General features: G+C 39.2%; 1 long non-coding RNA gene across 2 annotated transcripts in view; it reads left to right on the forward strand.

Annotated features, from left to right (window-relative positions):
- The first annotated feature begins 1573 nt into the window (after positions 1 to 1573).
- Positions 1574 to 15217, forward strand: part of LOC115289405 — an 84669-nt gene continuing 71025 nt past the window's right edge. The window contains exons 1-2 of one of the 2 annotated variants that reach the window (XR_003907609.1): positions 1574 to 1724; positions 5216 to 5804. This is a non-coding gene — a long non-coding RNA (uncharacterized LOC115289405). Of the gene's footprint in view, positions 1725 to 5215; positions 5805 to 15217 lie in introns of those variants that run through there. The other variant, XR_003907610.1, reaches the window with a different exon arrangement.

Below are 15217 nucleotides of genomic sequence, written 5' to 3' on the forward strand. Positions count from 1 at the left end.
GTGTGCCAGGTCACCTCATTGGCGTAGGGCAGCAAATACCCAGGCCTTATTCTTCAGCTCCTTCCAGATTTCCATCAGTGGCTCCATGGTGAAATGCACCAGCAATTTTGCAGTCACCCATGGCATCAAAGTAGGACGGTTGGAAACAGTCAGAGAGTTACAGTTTGTCCTCCTGGGTTTCACTCTGTTTGTGATCATCCACATTCCATGCTCTTCTTCCTGTTTGGACTTTTTCCAGCTGACTTGGGCCCAGTGCTCAGCCATGAGGGTGGCATACTCACATAACTGCTTACCCAGCTCCCATACCTGCATAAGGTCAAATCCCTATGATAAATCTTTATCACCCAGTAGGGTTCTCCTTCTATGACCCTTACTGACACAGCTGCATGACTTATTATGCTGAAATCAATCAATAATGGATGATTTTGACACATTTGAAAAATTGCCCTTGACCACCATTTTGTATCTACATTGTCTTTTTTAAGGTAGCACAATTCTCAAAATCAATAAAAGTTTTCTCTGAAACCCACAGGTAATCTTAATTTGCTCAACATTTTAACTTTTCATGGGCTGCTGGGTTCCATTTAATTTTATAAATATGTAAAAATATGTAAATATTTAGCAGAGAAAGTTTGGGACGCTTCTCATTAATAATCGTGGGCAAGCTTTTATTAACACTTTAGAATAGTAGGGCTGGTGAGTTGAGTTTCCTATTTGTCTGCAGAGATGTGGCAGATCTTGCCTTCAAAATCAGTTTAGGGGTTTTCTGGAAAGTATCTGTAAAATCTGAGGCTTGACTACAAAGAGGTACCTGAGAAGTTCATGGAGATAAATAAGTTACAGAAGTAATACAGAAAACTAGCCATTGCCTCATTTAGTCATTCAATATTTTACAAGAAATATTTATTGAAAACATATCTCTATTGCCTGAATATGCAGTAGTGAACAAGACGAATAGGGAAATGGGGGAAGAGAGTCAGCGATGCTCGGGGCTCTCTGTTTTAGCGAGGGTGGTCAGGGAGGGCTTCTCTGAGGAGGTGTCATTTGTGCTAAGACATGGGTGATGCGATCAAGCCAGCCACACAAAGATCTTGGAAATAACATTCCAAAGATCAGCAACTGCCAACGTAGAAATGAACATGGAAGTCCTATGTGGCTAACATGGGAAGGACTAGGAGTGTGGAGAAGCAGGCACAGGCCAGAATGTGCAGGGCCTTCTGAGTGCTAATCATTGCCACGGGGAAGCACAAGAGATTTTAAACCAGGAAGAAATACAATCTGATTTATGTGTTGAAGAATCTGTCTGGCTAGAGACACAAGAGTGGAAGAAGTGAGACCAAGTGGAAAACCGGGCACCTTCTGGAAGGCATTCTTCATGATGTGGTGAATCCTTACTGGAGAACTACATCCCAGAGAATAGTTAGTTTTCCCTCAAAGTTGTCCAAACCAAAAGTAAGATAATAATCTGTGGGCTTCCTTAACGTCCTAGTAGTGGCCGCTGGGTCAGCCCCACCTCTGTGTGACATCATATAATGGTGCTGTGTCTCACCAAGCTGACTGGGTGCAAGTGGGCATTGCACCATGGAGGATCTCCGCGAGCCTGTGAGGTCTGGAGTTGCGGTGCAGGCAGGAGTCACTGCTGTGAAGAATGATTAACCTCTGATCACTGCATAAGGGCAGCTCCTCTGTCCTGTTAGGAAGTCACATGAGGAACGAGGCTAACAGTAAGATGCTTAATTATTTGAGAAATATCTTAGCTGACTGATTTATCTCATAAGTGGTTTGTTCTGTTACCCTGTTTATTTCAACTATTTGAAAACTCCTATGTTACTGTTTAGGAAGACAGCAGACAAAACCCTTATGTTCTTATTTGTCAGGCAAACTAGGGACTCAAAATGGGCTGTCAGAGAAAGGGAAGTGAACATTAATCTGAAAATAATATGCTAGAGGCTAACCTAGCTATGAGGCAGAGTCCTGCTGGGTTCGGAGAGAGGAAGGGGGTCACCACATAATTGGAACAGAATATTTGCACACATAAGGGCAGTACCAGTTAAAAAGTAGCCACAACCCTAGCTTAGTGGACTGTGGCCGAAGCTTTAGCCCAAAGAAACAACAGAGAGCAAATCTGGATGCCAGGCAGACAAAATCCTAGAATTACTCCAGAAACTACCTGCTGTTTCCCATGATTTGGCTATTGTAGAAAGTGCCGCTGTGAACATTGGGGTACATGTGCTCCTATGCATCAGCACTTCTGTATCCCCTGGGTAAATCCCTAGCAGTGCTATTGCTGGGTCATAGGGCAGTTCTATGGATAGTTTTTTGAGAAGCCTCCACACTGTTTTCCAGAGCGGCTGCTCATGGTGGGGGACACTTGTGGGAAGAAGCACTGGGTGTTATATGGAAACCAATTTGACAATAAACTATTTAAAAAAATAAAGGGATAATTCATAATCAAAAGAAAAAAATAAAAAAATAAAAGATCTTGTCTGATTCAAAAAAGAAAAAAGAAAAAAGAAATTACCTGCTGGTGGAGTTGAGACCAAGTTGGTCATGACTGCCTGAGGGCAATTTGCAAGACCAAGCTTACAGCTGAATTTCTGAGTTTCCTGTGGCTTGGTAGATTGGAGGGGGGATGCAAGAGAGCCACCCTCAGGCAGGTACATTAAGACTGGCTTTTATAGAAAGTATCTTTTTTATTCATTATTGGTCATTTCCCTTAATTTTTCTGTGCCAGTTCTTGAGCCTGTTCATCATGACCTGCTTTACAAAAATAGGTTGATGAGATGCAGGATTTTAGGAAATGACATATCAAGCCCTCACTAAAAGGTTGATTCATGATCAGTGAGATGGGACACTGGGTTCTATCCACTTCTAGGCAAGACAGTAATCAAATACCAATTTATATTTAAGGTCAAAGCCTTCGCTTCAAAACTTCTATCATCTACTTCTACTTCATGGTCTAAATCTGAGGTTGGCAAACATGTCCAAAAAGGCCACATGGGAAATATTTTAGGCTTTGTAAGCCCAATGGTCTGGATGCAACAACTCAGCTCAGCTCTAGACAATATGATAATTAATGAGCATGGCTCTGTTCATTAAAACTTTATTTTAAAAAATCATATAATAAGCCAGATTTGATCCACAGGCTATAATTCCCACCCTCCGATCTGTCTTAGCACTCTTCAAACTTTTTGAGCACACATCTCATATATGCAGCTCACACATTATATGCCTATACATGCATTAGATATGATATAAATAATGTATGTAATATAGTATATCCATTGCAATTTAGATACAAAGTAGCAATTTTTAAAAGCTGAGATAAAAATACAAATGGAAGTTCTAATATTTTCTTTCCATACTCTCAATTGATAAGCCTGTGTACCTCTTGGGGAACATGCACCCCACTTTGGAAATCTCTGTGTAAACACAATGAAGGCATGTAAGTGTATGTGTACGTTGTTTGTGCACATGGATGCCCTCATTTGCATTAGATTCCACTTTATGGTCCAAATGTTGAATAGTAGAATAAACATAGCTTTGAGGTCAAGTGCAAAACTAGATTTACTTTTTTTTAATAGTTTATTGTCAAATTGGTTTCCATAATACACCCAGTGCTTCTCCCCACAAGTGCCCACCACCATGACCATCATCCCCTCCCTCCCTCCCCCTCCCCCTTCAGTCCATGGTTCATTTTCAATATTCAGTAGTCTCCCTTGATCTGTGTCCCTCACTCTCCCCCGCTCTCTTTCCCCCTTCCTCTCCCTATGGTCCTCTGTTAGGTTTCTCCTGCAAAACTAGATTTAAATTCTACCTCCTCCATTTACCAGCCATGTGACCTTACAAAACCAAGCTTGGGTTTCTCCTCTAAAAAATCAACATAATAATATATAATCATGTGTTTGACAAGTAGGTTTAAAACTTATTTTTAAATGCCAGTAAAGTGCCTACAAATAATGAGAGCTCAAAACCTGTCTCTTTCGCTTTCTTTTTGATGATTATCAAAAGTCAAGTGACTAAATGTCATACCTGTAGGCCTGAGCAGCAACAGTAGAGCATTTCCACCTTCTTCTTCCTGATCACTGCCCGCCCGGCCACCTGGCCCCATCCCTTAGCTTAGAAACCTCATGTGGTGCTTCCCCTTTAAGGGCTCCGGGGCCCCACCCTTCTTTTCTTCCTCCTTGGCCACCACTCTGTCCCCAGAGAGATAATTTTCTACATCAAAATGCGTTACCTGCCATCAAAGAGATTGGTGTGTTTAATTTCTCTGCATTCTTTAGAATCATTTTTTTCTCAGTGAGGGAACTGGGCCTAGAGTGGAAGCCATATTCACCTGACCACCATCAACAGCCTAAAGAAGCTCTAAAATTTGCACTATAATATCCAAGAAGTTTTCTTTATCCTTTAGCAAAAATCATGCCATTCATTAGGAATCAAAATATAGTTATCAGAAAGGTACCTGGCTCGCTCAGTAGGTAGAGCATCCATCCAGGTTTTGAGTTCAAGTCCCATGTTGGGTGTGGAGCTTACTTGAAAAAAATGGGGCACCTGAGTGGCTCGGTCGGTTAAGAGTCTGACTTTGGCTCAGATCATGATCTCATGGTTGCTGAGTTTGAGGCCCACATCAGGCTCTGTGTTTTCAGGGCAAAGCCTGCTTCGGATCTTCTGTCCCCTCCCTTTGCCCCCCTCCCACCTGCACATACCTGTGCATACATGCACAGTGCATGATCTCTCATTCTCTAAAGTAACTAACTAACTAACTAAATAAATAAATAAATAGAGTTATCAGAAATCAGGATGGTGGGCGCCTGGGTGGCTCATTCAGTTAGCTCAGTTCAGTTCATGATCCAGTTCCCTGTGAGTTGGAGCCCTGCATCGGGCTCTGTGGTGACAGCTCAGAGCCTGGAGCCTGCTTCAGATTCTGTGTCTCCTTCTCTATCTGCCCTTCCCCCACTCACATTCTGTCACTCAAAAATGAGTAAATGTTAAAAAAATTGGAAAAAAAAGAAATTAAGAAGATAATAGTAGGAATATCTCTGCAGACTAAACAAACCAACATCGCATGCTAGTGTTCTCTGGCTTTCTAATTTAATAGCTAATCTGTGATATAAATAATTAACTCTAAGGAGACAGCGCTAAACTCTATCCTTGTCTTCTCTTGTCCAGAAAGAATGACTAACATAAGCACAAATTTCTAGTTTTCCCAAATCAGCGGGCGGCAGCTCTTACTACATCTTTCACACAGAGAGCCCTCAAAACCCGGCTTCCAGACAGCAACCAGGAGAACCCTCGGAAATTGTAGGGCAGGCACTGAGAGCAAATATGCTAAGGCTCGGGCACAGTCAGAAATATCCAATGCAAGTTTCTTTCAATAAAATCCAACAGAGAAACACACTGTCACTGTTCTCGCCGTTCATCAATCCCGTAACGAGATGAGCCAAACGCAATGCGGACTAACCGATCTCGGCGGGGCTTCCCATGTCGTCTTTCTTAGAACAAAGCCCTTCTGGCTCCATATTGAACGGGACAAGGCTGTTGAGATTAGGCAGAGTGGCGCTGGTAATATGGTCTGAATCAGATTCCCAGGACCCCAGTGAAGCACCAGGAGGGAATGAATCCGTGTGAACCTGCTTGGAGCGGCTCAGAAGAACAACCTAAAGTTTTGTTATTGATATTTTTAGCGGCCTTTGTGTTCCTAGCACTTGGCTGGATATGCTAGCTTGGTACAGGAGATCAAAGGCTAGCCTTCCGTTCAAAGAGTGCCCATTTGGGAGGAAATAAAAAACCTGTTGGTAGCCATAGACTTGTATTTGTTTGCATTTCGGCTCCCCCTTGCAGCCTCTCCTTTCTCCCCATGATTCTTCCCCAAGAAGAAGAGGCAGGGGGTCAGCTAGGTGAAGTTTAACACAATTTCTATCTGAAACAGCTGAGAATGAATAACGTCAGTCTCTTAACAACAATTATTTATCTGAGATTGTTTTTAAATGCTTACTTTCGTATGTCTTCTTCATTTTATTTATGTTTCAAAAGCACCCAAAAGAACAACCCTGTGTATCTATCAGAAATCTTTAATAAATTTCATCATTCTGCTATATTGGCTTCAATTTTTTTTTTCAATCTGACATTATAGTTTTGGCTACAATCCCCCAGAAAATCAATATCCTGACTTGGGCATTTATCCTTCCTTGTAAGTATTTTCAAGTTATGGGATAAATATATACAATTTATAATTTATTAATATTACCATTTACATAAATGTTCTCATTTTGCACATGCCCTTTGCCACTTGCTTTCTTCTTTCAAAATCATGTTTTCCTTGCATGTCAGTTATCTCTAAATAAACCTGAAAAGAGATGATGTTTTCAAGACCTTTCCATGTTATCTCACATAATTTAGCTTATTCAGTTTAGCCACCACAGAGGCTTCCACTGTGTCCCATGGGGTTTTTACCCATAGTCCTACTGAAGCTCCTCTAGATTATTTCCTATTCCTTACTATTATAAAAAATACTTCAGTGAGTGTTCTTGGATCTTTTGAAATATCATACATATTCCTTGCTTTTTAGGTATTTATTTTATCATTCTCCTCCTTTTAGATACAGTTATGGAAAACAAAATTTAAAAGAAGTCTAAAGGAGAAATGTTCCACTCATCTTCATCCTAATGCATAGGCATCCATAGCAAACAATCCTCTGAACCTTTCCACTTACTCTGAATTAAGAAAAACCCAGTTGGTTTACATCAACTCATCACCTGGGACAGTGGCAAAACAGCTCAGCATTTACTCAGTAACGTTGTGATGATTGTTATTTTCTGAGGGTCTGCTATCCCCTGACCCAAGGGAGAATATCTCTCTGTATTCACAGAGGAGAAACTATCCAATTTTCAGAATATTATTAGTAATAAGAGAGCTTTGTTCCAAGACATCTTATACTGTGGTTTAAAATGGTTGATTCTTGGGGTACCTGGCTGGTTCAGTTGGTTAAGTGGCCAACTTCAGCTCAGGTCACCATCTGGCAATCTGTGAGTTCAAGCCCGTGTCAGGCTCTGACAGCTCAGAGCCTGGAGCCTGCTTTGGATTCTGTGTCTCCCTCTCTCTCTGACCCGCCCCTGTTCATGCTCTGTCTGTCTCTCTCAAAATTAAATAAACATTAAAAATGTTTTAAATAAAATGGTTGATTTGGGGATTCTGTAATGCAGTGGATGATTCTAATTATGGAAATGCATGCCGTTCTGTGGTCCCCACTAGCAGGTCCTAAAGGGCTCGCCTCCAGATGTAGGCTATTTCCATGTTAAGCACTGATGGCACAATCTCCATGCGGGGATGCTCAGAGGCTTGGGCTCAAGAACACTATTTGTCAGGTTACTTTTGAGGAAGAAGGAAAGATGGGCTCAGTCTGGCTAGACTCTTGTCTAGAAGCCAACCCCTGTGGGGCTGGGTGGGATGAGAGTTTGGGGTTGCATTTTTTTGGGTTCTGGGACCTGGGAGAGTGTGTATGAAGGGACAGATGTGATGCTGAAGAGTTATAATAACTTTTTTGAAGAATTTGGAGGTTTAAAATGATAATTTAAAAAGAAGAGAAAGAGAAAAGGAGCATGTGCTTTGGAGTACAGTTGACACCAGGAATACATAGCTGTAGTAAACTTGTGGAGTCTGGGCTTTTTCCACCAGACATCTCTTTTAGAATATGAGGCTCCTCCTCTCCAAATTCTACTCGGGGTCCAGGTCAAGAGCCCATGGTGCAGAGCGTGAGGCTTCTTTGCTCTTCTGGTGCTTATACCACTACACTATAAATAATTCACTTGGAATTCCTGCTCAACTAGAAAACAGCACGTTTAAGTTAAGCCTAAACTATACCTAGAACACATGCTGCCCTCCTGTGGACTACAGTGGTATTGCTAGTTGTCTCATAATCTGCAAACTGTTGATTATAAAATTTGTTTACCCATTCATATCTATAATTAGTACATATAATTTTATTCAGAAGTAATTATGTTTGCATAAATATAATTGAGTGTTTCCTTCCATAAGTAAAACTTTCAAGATTAAAATTAAAATTAATTAAATGTGTCTATTAAGACCATGTTTTTCAAATCATGAATCATAAAAATTTTGTAAAATCCATTTTTTAATTAGAATCAGCTTTTTAAAAAGCGTTATAAAATAAAACAAAAAAGTAAGTAGAAATATTATAAAGGATTGCACGGATCCTTAGCAAGACCCATGCCCACTAAGAAATGGTTATTATGGGGGTGCCTAGGTGGCTCAGTCGGTTAAGCCTCCGACTTCGGCTCAGGTCAGATCTCATTTTCGTGTGTTCAAGCCCCGCGTCGGGCTCTGTGCTGACCGCTAGCTTAGAGCCTGGAGCTTGCTTCCAGTTCTGTGTCTCCTTCTCTCTCTCTTCCTGCCCCTCTCATGCTCTGTCTCTCTCTGTACCAAAAATAAATTAAAATATTTAAAAAAAAAGAAATGGTTATTGTGAAGTGCAAGAGGTGTAAGGTTCCACTGACACAGTAATGTGATAAATCCATGTCTTAACTAGGGAAGGTCATTTGATCTTTTCGTCACTAGTTACTGCATTTTCCGGCCTGTAATGGTAATAGTTCATTTGAGCATGAACAGAAGGAACCAAGGTGGTAGGCAGAATTCGAAGGCGGCCCTCCAGAGCTCTACTGCCCCCTAACGTACACACTTTGTATGAACACGGAGTACCACTCCCATGGTTAGGTAACCAACCTGCGGATTTTTGAGCTAATCAGTAGATTATCCAGGTGGACCAAATTTAATCAAGTTAGCCCTTAAAAGATCCGGGGCCTCTCCAGAAAGATCTGAGGCATAAAGAGGGAGCCACCCAACCAGGGAGAACCTTTAAGCTGACCCTAGGCTGACAGCCAGCAGAATGGGGGCCTAAGTCCTGCCAGTGTAAGGGAGTGAATTCAGCCAACACGTGAATAAAGGTACAAGAAGACCCTGAGCTTCAGAAATGAAAACAAACCATTAAAACACTTTGATTTCGGCCTTGAGAAACTCTGAGCTGAAAACCCACTCCCCACCCCCCCAGCCTGGACTTCTGACCCCCACAAACTGTAAGGTAATAAACTTGTGTTGTTCTAAGACCCTAAGTGTATAGCAATTTTTATGCAGCAGTCAAAAACTAATGCAGTTAATGTTCCATGCCTTAATTAATATTTTATAATTAATTTTGAAACAAAGTATAACATAACTTTATCCTATCAGTGGACTTTTCACTGAGTTATTTCAATATTACTATGGGGTGCTTATCAGATGGTCGGTCTAAGTTCCTGACAGGTGTAACTTTGTCATTAAATAATCCAATTGCCCTTTAAATAAATAATTTGTTACTAGAAGGTAAAAAGAATAATGGCATGTAAAATACAGAGGGCTTACCAAGTCCAAGCATAAATGGTGGATCTGAAAATATAGTGTATTATGAGAAAATACTGATCAGTAAAATTTGATTTCATGTGAGTCTCCTAAAAAGGAAAACAAGTGGAATATTTTGTAATAACTATCTCATGTTTGGTTTTTTATTGAAATAGGATTAACATACAATATTGGCTTCAGGGGTACAGCATTGCAATTCGATAATTCTATACATTACTCTGTGCTCTGTAAGTGCAGTCACCATCTGTTGGTTCAATGTTGTTACAGTATTATTGCTATATTTCTTACCCTGTGTCTTTCACCTCTGTGATTTATAACTGGAAGTTTGTACCTCTTAATCCCCTTAAAACTCCCCAGCCTCCTACCCACCTCCCCTCTGGCAATTGCCGACTTGTTCTTTGTATTTAGGAGTCTGTTTCTTTGTTCATATCTCCTATTGTTTCATTGTGCATGCAAATAACAAATCAGGATGTACAATCTTTAAGATAGTCTGAGGGACGCCTGGATGGCTCAGTCACTTGAGCGCCTGGCTCTTGATTTCCGCTCAGGTCATGATCTCGCAGTTCGTGGGTTTGAGCCCCAGTTCAGGCTCTCTTCAGACGTGGGGTTCTGAGTGCTGACTGCATGAAGACTGCTTGAGGTTCTCTGTCTCCTTCTCTGTCTCTCTGCCCCTTCTGCACTCAAACTCTCTCTCAAAATAAAGAAATGAACTTAAAAAAATAAAATAGTCTTAAAACTGAAAGCTTACCCACTTCAAAATTAATGAGATACCTGGAAACACAAAATTTGAATTTAGTAAGTCTCTTGAATATTAAGAAAAGAAAAATAATAAAGCTCCGATAACTATTTCCTAGCCATCTACAACTATTAGCAAGCCTCATATTTACCGTGTAGCAAAGGAAGAAATAGCAGTACAAAATAAAATTATTTGACATGTATGGATGTGTTTTTTCCATGACTTTTTATTCTAAATAAGCTACTATGTGAAAATCCATCTCTCTTAGTAGTAACAAAATACAATTGATTTGTCCTATTGCATAATAAACATTAAAATGTTAATGTTTTAATTAATGTTACAGTCTGGTCTAGAATTTTGTGACCAACTTGATGCTTTTACTACTCGGCAAAACTTTATGTCAGATAAGTGTGTCTGGATTATTTTATGAGAATTTGTGTTGTTTAAATTATACACTGAATTTTAATATATTAACAGAGTTGGAAGAGAGTATAGTTGGCCAATTTAATTAAACAGAATTTTTAAAGGAATTACAACTGACAGTAGTAGATCCTTCTGTACTAACTTCTGATTGATTTCATTAAAAGTTGCTCTAAGCCATTAGTGAAGAGTGCCCTTGGGAATCACTGTCCTAAACATGGTTAGCATTCCTTCAGCACCTAAAGAAATTCTGATTGTCATAGTATATGGAAGGCCAGCGAAATATACTAATTTTATTTAAAGAGATGCACTGAGTAGCCCTCCTCCCCTTTTATTCGGAGATTGGAACTGACCACAACCACATACTGCACCATACCAGTTTTGGGCTGTCATAAGGAACAGTAGAGCATATGAACTTCATTTGTGATGCATATTTTTATTGAAAAACAAAATATTTGGGTAACAAAATGGACATATTTAACACTTTCAACATTCTTAATGAATAAAATTTGAAATCACAAGAGAAAAATATCTAAATCGGTTAGTGGTTCCAAAAGACATCATTGATACGTCAACCAAGACTTAAAAAGTAATTTCCCTAGTTACTCAATTCCTCAACATTATTTGCACATATTCATGAGAACATTATTAATGAAAAGAAGTTTTAAAAACTGAGAACACATCCTACCTCACTTCTCATTCTTAAACCTTTAATCCTTTCTTTTCAGAACAGAAATCTAAAATAATACTAATCCATTGTGCTTTTCAAAATCTAAAATCAGTTAGTGACTTAAACTTAATTTCCCCAAGGAAGATAATAAACCATTGTAGCTTATTTATTCATTTACACGGAATAACTAGGTTTCTTATTCATACTGAATAAATTTATCTCAGTATTATTATAACAGTAAATTTATCATAATATTAGGTTAAGAACCAGCAGAACATGGACCACAATGCCTCCAGCTTTGTTCTTTCTCAATATTGCATTGGTCATTTGGGGTGTTTTGTGGTTCCATACAAATTTTAGAATTTTTGTTCTAGCCCTGTGAAAAGTATTATTGGTATTTTGGTAGGGATTGCATTGAATCCATGGAGAGCTTTGGGTAATATGGACATTTTAACAATATTAATTCTTCTAATCCATGAGCATGTAATATGTTCCATTGATTTGTGTCTTTTTCATTTTCTTTCTGTATTGTACTTTTCCAACATACATTTACTTCTTTGACTTCCTTGGTTAAACTTCTTCCTAGACATTTCATTTTCTTTTATGCTATTGTAAAGGAGATTGTTTCCTTAATTTCTCTTTCTGGTAGTTTGTTATTAGTATATAGAAATGCAACAAGATTTTTATGTATTGATTTTGTATTCTGCAACTTAATTCATTTGTTCTGACAGTTTTTTGGTGGAGTCTTTAGGGTTTTCTATATATAATGTCATTTACAAATAGTTTTATTTCTTCCCTTCCAATTTGTCCCTATTTCTTTTTCTTGCCTAATTTTTCTGGTTAGAATATGCAATACTATGTAGAAATAAAAGTTGTGAGAATGAACATCCTTCCTGGTTTCTAGTCTTAGAGGAAAAGCTCTCAGCTTTTCACCAGTGAATAAGATCTTAGCTATGGGCTTATCATAGACGCCCTTTCTTACATTGAGGTTATGTTCCACTATACCTACTTTGTTAAGACTTCTTATCATTAACAGGTGCTGAATTTTATCACCTGCTTTTTCTGCACATATTGAAACAATCATATGATTCCATCATTTATGAATGTGGTGGATCACATTGATTTGTGAAAGTTGACCCTTTTTGCATCCCTAGAATAAATCCCACTTGGCAATATTGCATGATCCTTTTAAAGTATTGTTGAATTCAGTTTGTCAACATCTTATTGGGAATTTTTGCATCTATGTTCATCAGGGATATTCATCTATAATATTCTTTTCTTCTGGCATCTTTTGTCTGTTTGGGGTATCAGTGTAATGCTGATATCAAGACATGAGTTTAGGAGTCTTTCCTCTATTTTTTTTTTAATTTCAGAAGGATTGATATTAATTCTTTAAATTTTTGGTAGAATTCACCAGTGAAGCTAGTCAGTCTTGACCTTTTTTTCTTGGGAGGTCTTTTTGCTGATTCAATCCCTTTGCTAGTATTTGATCTATTCAAATTTTCTTTTATATTTTAGTCTTGGTAGGTTTATATACCTAAGAATTTATCCATTTCTTATAAGTTGTCCAATTTGTTGGTGATAATTATTCATGATGGTCCTTTATCATCCTTTGTATTTTTGAGGTATCAGTTATAATGTACCCTCTTTTATTTCTTATTTTATTTAAATCCTCCTTTTTTTCCTTGGTGAATGTAGCTAAGAGTTTCTTAATATTTTTTTTCCAGTGACCCAGCTCTTAGTTGCAGTGATTGTCTTTATTTTCTTTTTAGTCTCTATTTCATTTATTTCTGCTTTGATCTTTGTTATTTCCTCCTTCTACTAACTTTGGGATTCATTTGGTCTTTTATTCTCTAATTCTTGAGTTGCAAAGTTAGGTTGTTTATTTGAGAAACTTTCTTACAAGCTATATAAGTTGTTGGTCCACTGCCTTTACCACACACTTATCATTACAACTGTGATTTTTTTTTCATAATTTTCTAACTTCTTAAAATGGCCCTTTTTTTCCATACAAAGAAGTCCCTTTAATGTTTCTCATAAGCTGGTCTTGATGATCTGCTTTAGCTTTTGCTTGTCTGGGGAGCTCTTTATCTCTCCTTCAATTCTGAGTGATAACTTCAGCTCATAGAATATTCTTGTTTGGAAGTTTTTTCTTTCAGCACAGTGAATATAGTGCAGCACTCCCTTCTGGCCTATAAAGTTTCTGCTGAAAATCAGCTAGTGGCTTTACGGTTGTTCCTCTGTTCATAGTCTTATTTTTCTCTTGCTATTAGGATTCTCTCTTTAACTGTTAACACTCTGATTATAGTGTGTCCTGATCTCTTTGCATTCCACTTCTTTGGGATTTTCTGCGCTTCCTGGACTTGGATATCTGTTTTCTTCACCAGGTTAGGGAAATTTTCAGCCATTATTTCTTCATATTAACTTTTCTGTCTTTTTTCTCTCCTCTTCTCCTTCTGGGATACCTATAATGTGAATTATAGGAACACTTGATATTGCCGTATAGGTCACTTTTTCTTTTGTTGTTGTTGTTGTTGGGGATGGGGGGTTGGGGTTTTTTTGTTTTGTTTTGTTTTGTTTTGTTTGCTTTCCTGATTGGGTGATTTCCACGATGCTGTCTTCCTAAGCACTGATTCATTATTCTGCATCATCTAATCTGCTATTGATCTCTTTTTCTGTATTTTTCATTTCAGTTATTGTATTCTTTGGCTCCAATTGGTTCTCTTTTATATTTTTTATCTGTTTGTTACTGTTCTTTCTGTGTTCATCCATTCTTCTCCTGAGTTTGGTGAGCATAATTATGACTATTGCTTTCAACTCTATCAAATAGATTGCTTATCTCCATTTCATTTAGTTCTATTTCTGAGATTTTGTCCTGTTCTTTTGTTTGAAACAATTTGTCTCCTCATTTTGCATAATTCTTTGTTTCTATGTATTAGGTAGGCCATTTGCTTCTCCCCAACCCTAAAGGAGTGTCTTTATGCCGAAGATATTTTGTGAGGCCCAGTAGTGCAAACATCTTTGGTCATTTGAGATAAACGACCCCTGTGTGGGCTACATGCATCTCTTACTGTGGTTGTGTCATGATTAGCATATAGTGACTAGTGTGTGGGCCTGTATTCTGGGCACAATTTCTGTGAGTGTTCTGGTGAACATGTGTGGCCCCTGGCCTTTCTGGGTCCTGCCACGACTTTTGTATTCATGCCAGTGTGTAGAATTGGTACTTGGTTCAACTGCTGTGAGGCCCAGCTGTGACAGCTGCAGGCATGCTAGTAGGCAGGGCAGACCTGTGCTGTGGCTTGCTGTGAGGTCCTGTTGTGACTTTTGTAGGTATTCTAGGGTTTGTGGCTGGTGCTCCAGGGCAGGAAAGCTCGGGAGGGGCTCCATTACCATGTGAGACTGCCTACCAGGTGCAGTGGGGTGGAGGGCTGCTTGAGGTGGGCTCCAGTGCTGTCCACGGGGACCCACAAGCAGTGGCAGGGCAGGGGCCCACTTAAGATGGTCTTTGGGCTAGGTGGACAATTTGGCAGGACGAGTTTGCAGGAGAATGCCAAGTGGGGTGAGTGGTCCTAGCCCACTAGATGGACAGTGTCAGAAATAGCTTCCATGAATATCAGGGCAGCTAGGTAGAGGCTAATTGAGGGGGGCGGGACTGAAATAGATGTTTACCAATGCTTCCATCCCCAGAGAATATTCCAACAGATAGTTGCCCCTCAAGCACATGCCCTAAAATTAGTCAATGGACCTTCATATGTAACCCAGAGTCTTTTCAAGCCTTGCCTCTGGTAGGGATCACAATGAGTGAGAGAGTGTATGTACCCTGTATGTGCAGGGTCTTGGTTTCCCACTGTCCTTCAACTCTCCTAAATATAAGCCCTGCTAGTTTTCAAAGCCATATTTTTTTTTAATACTCCCCTTCCTGATGCAGGTTTCTTGGTCTGTAGAGTCCAGTGTGAGGCTTGGACCCTTGTTCCTCATGGAAA

This window comes from Suricata suricatta, chromosome 4 (genome assembly GCF_006229205.1).
Source record: "Suricata suricatta isolate VVHF042 chromosome 4, meerkat_22Aug2017_6uvM2_HiC, whole genome shotgun sequence".
Taxonomy (NCBI): domain Eukaryota; kingdom Metazoa; phylum Chordata; class Mammalia; order Carnivora; family Herpestidae; genus Suricata; species Suricata suricatta.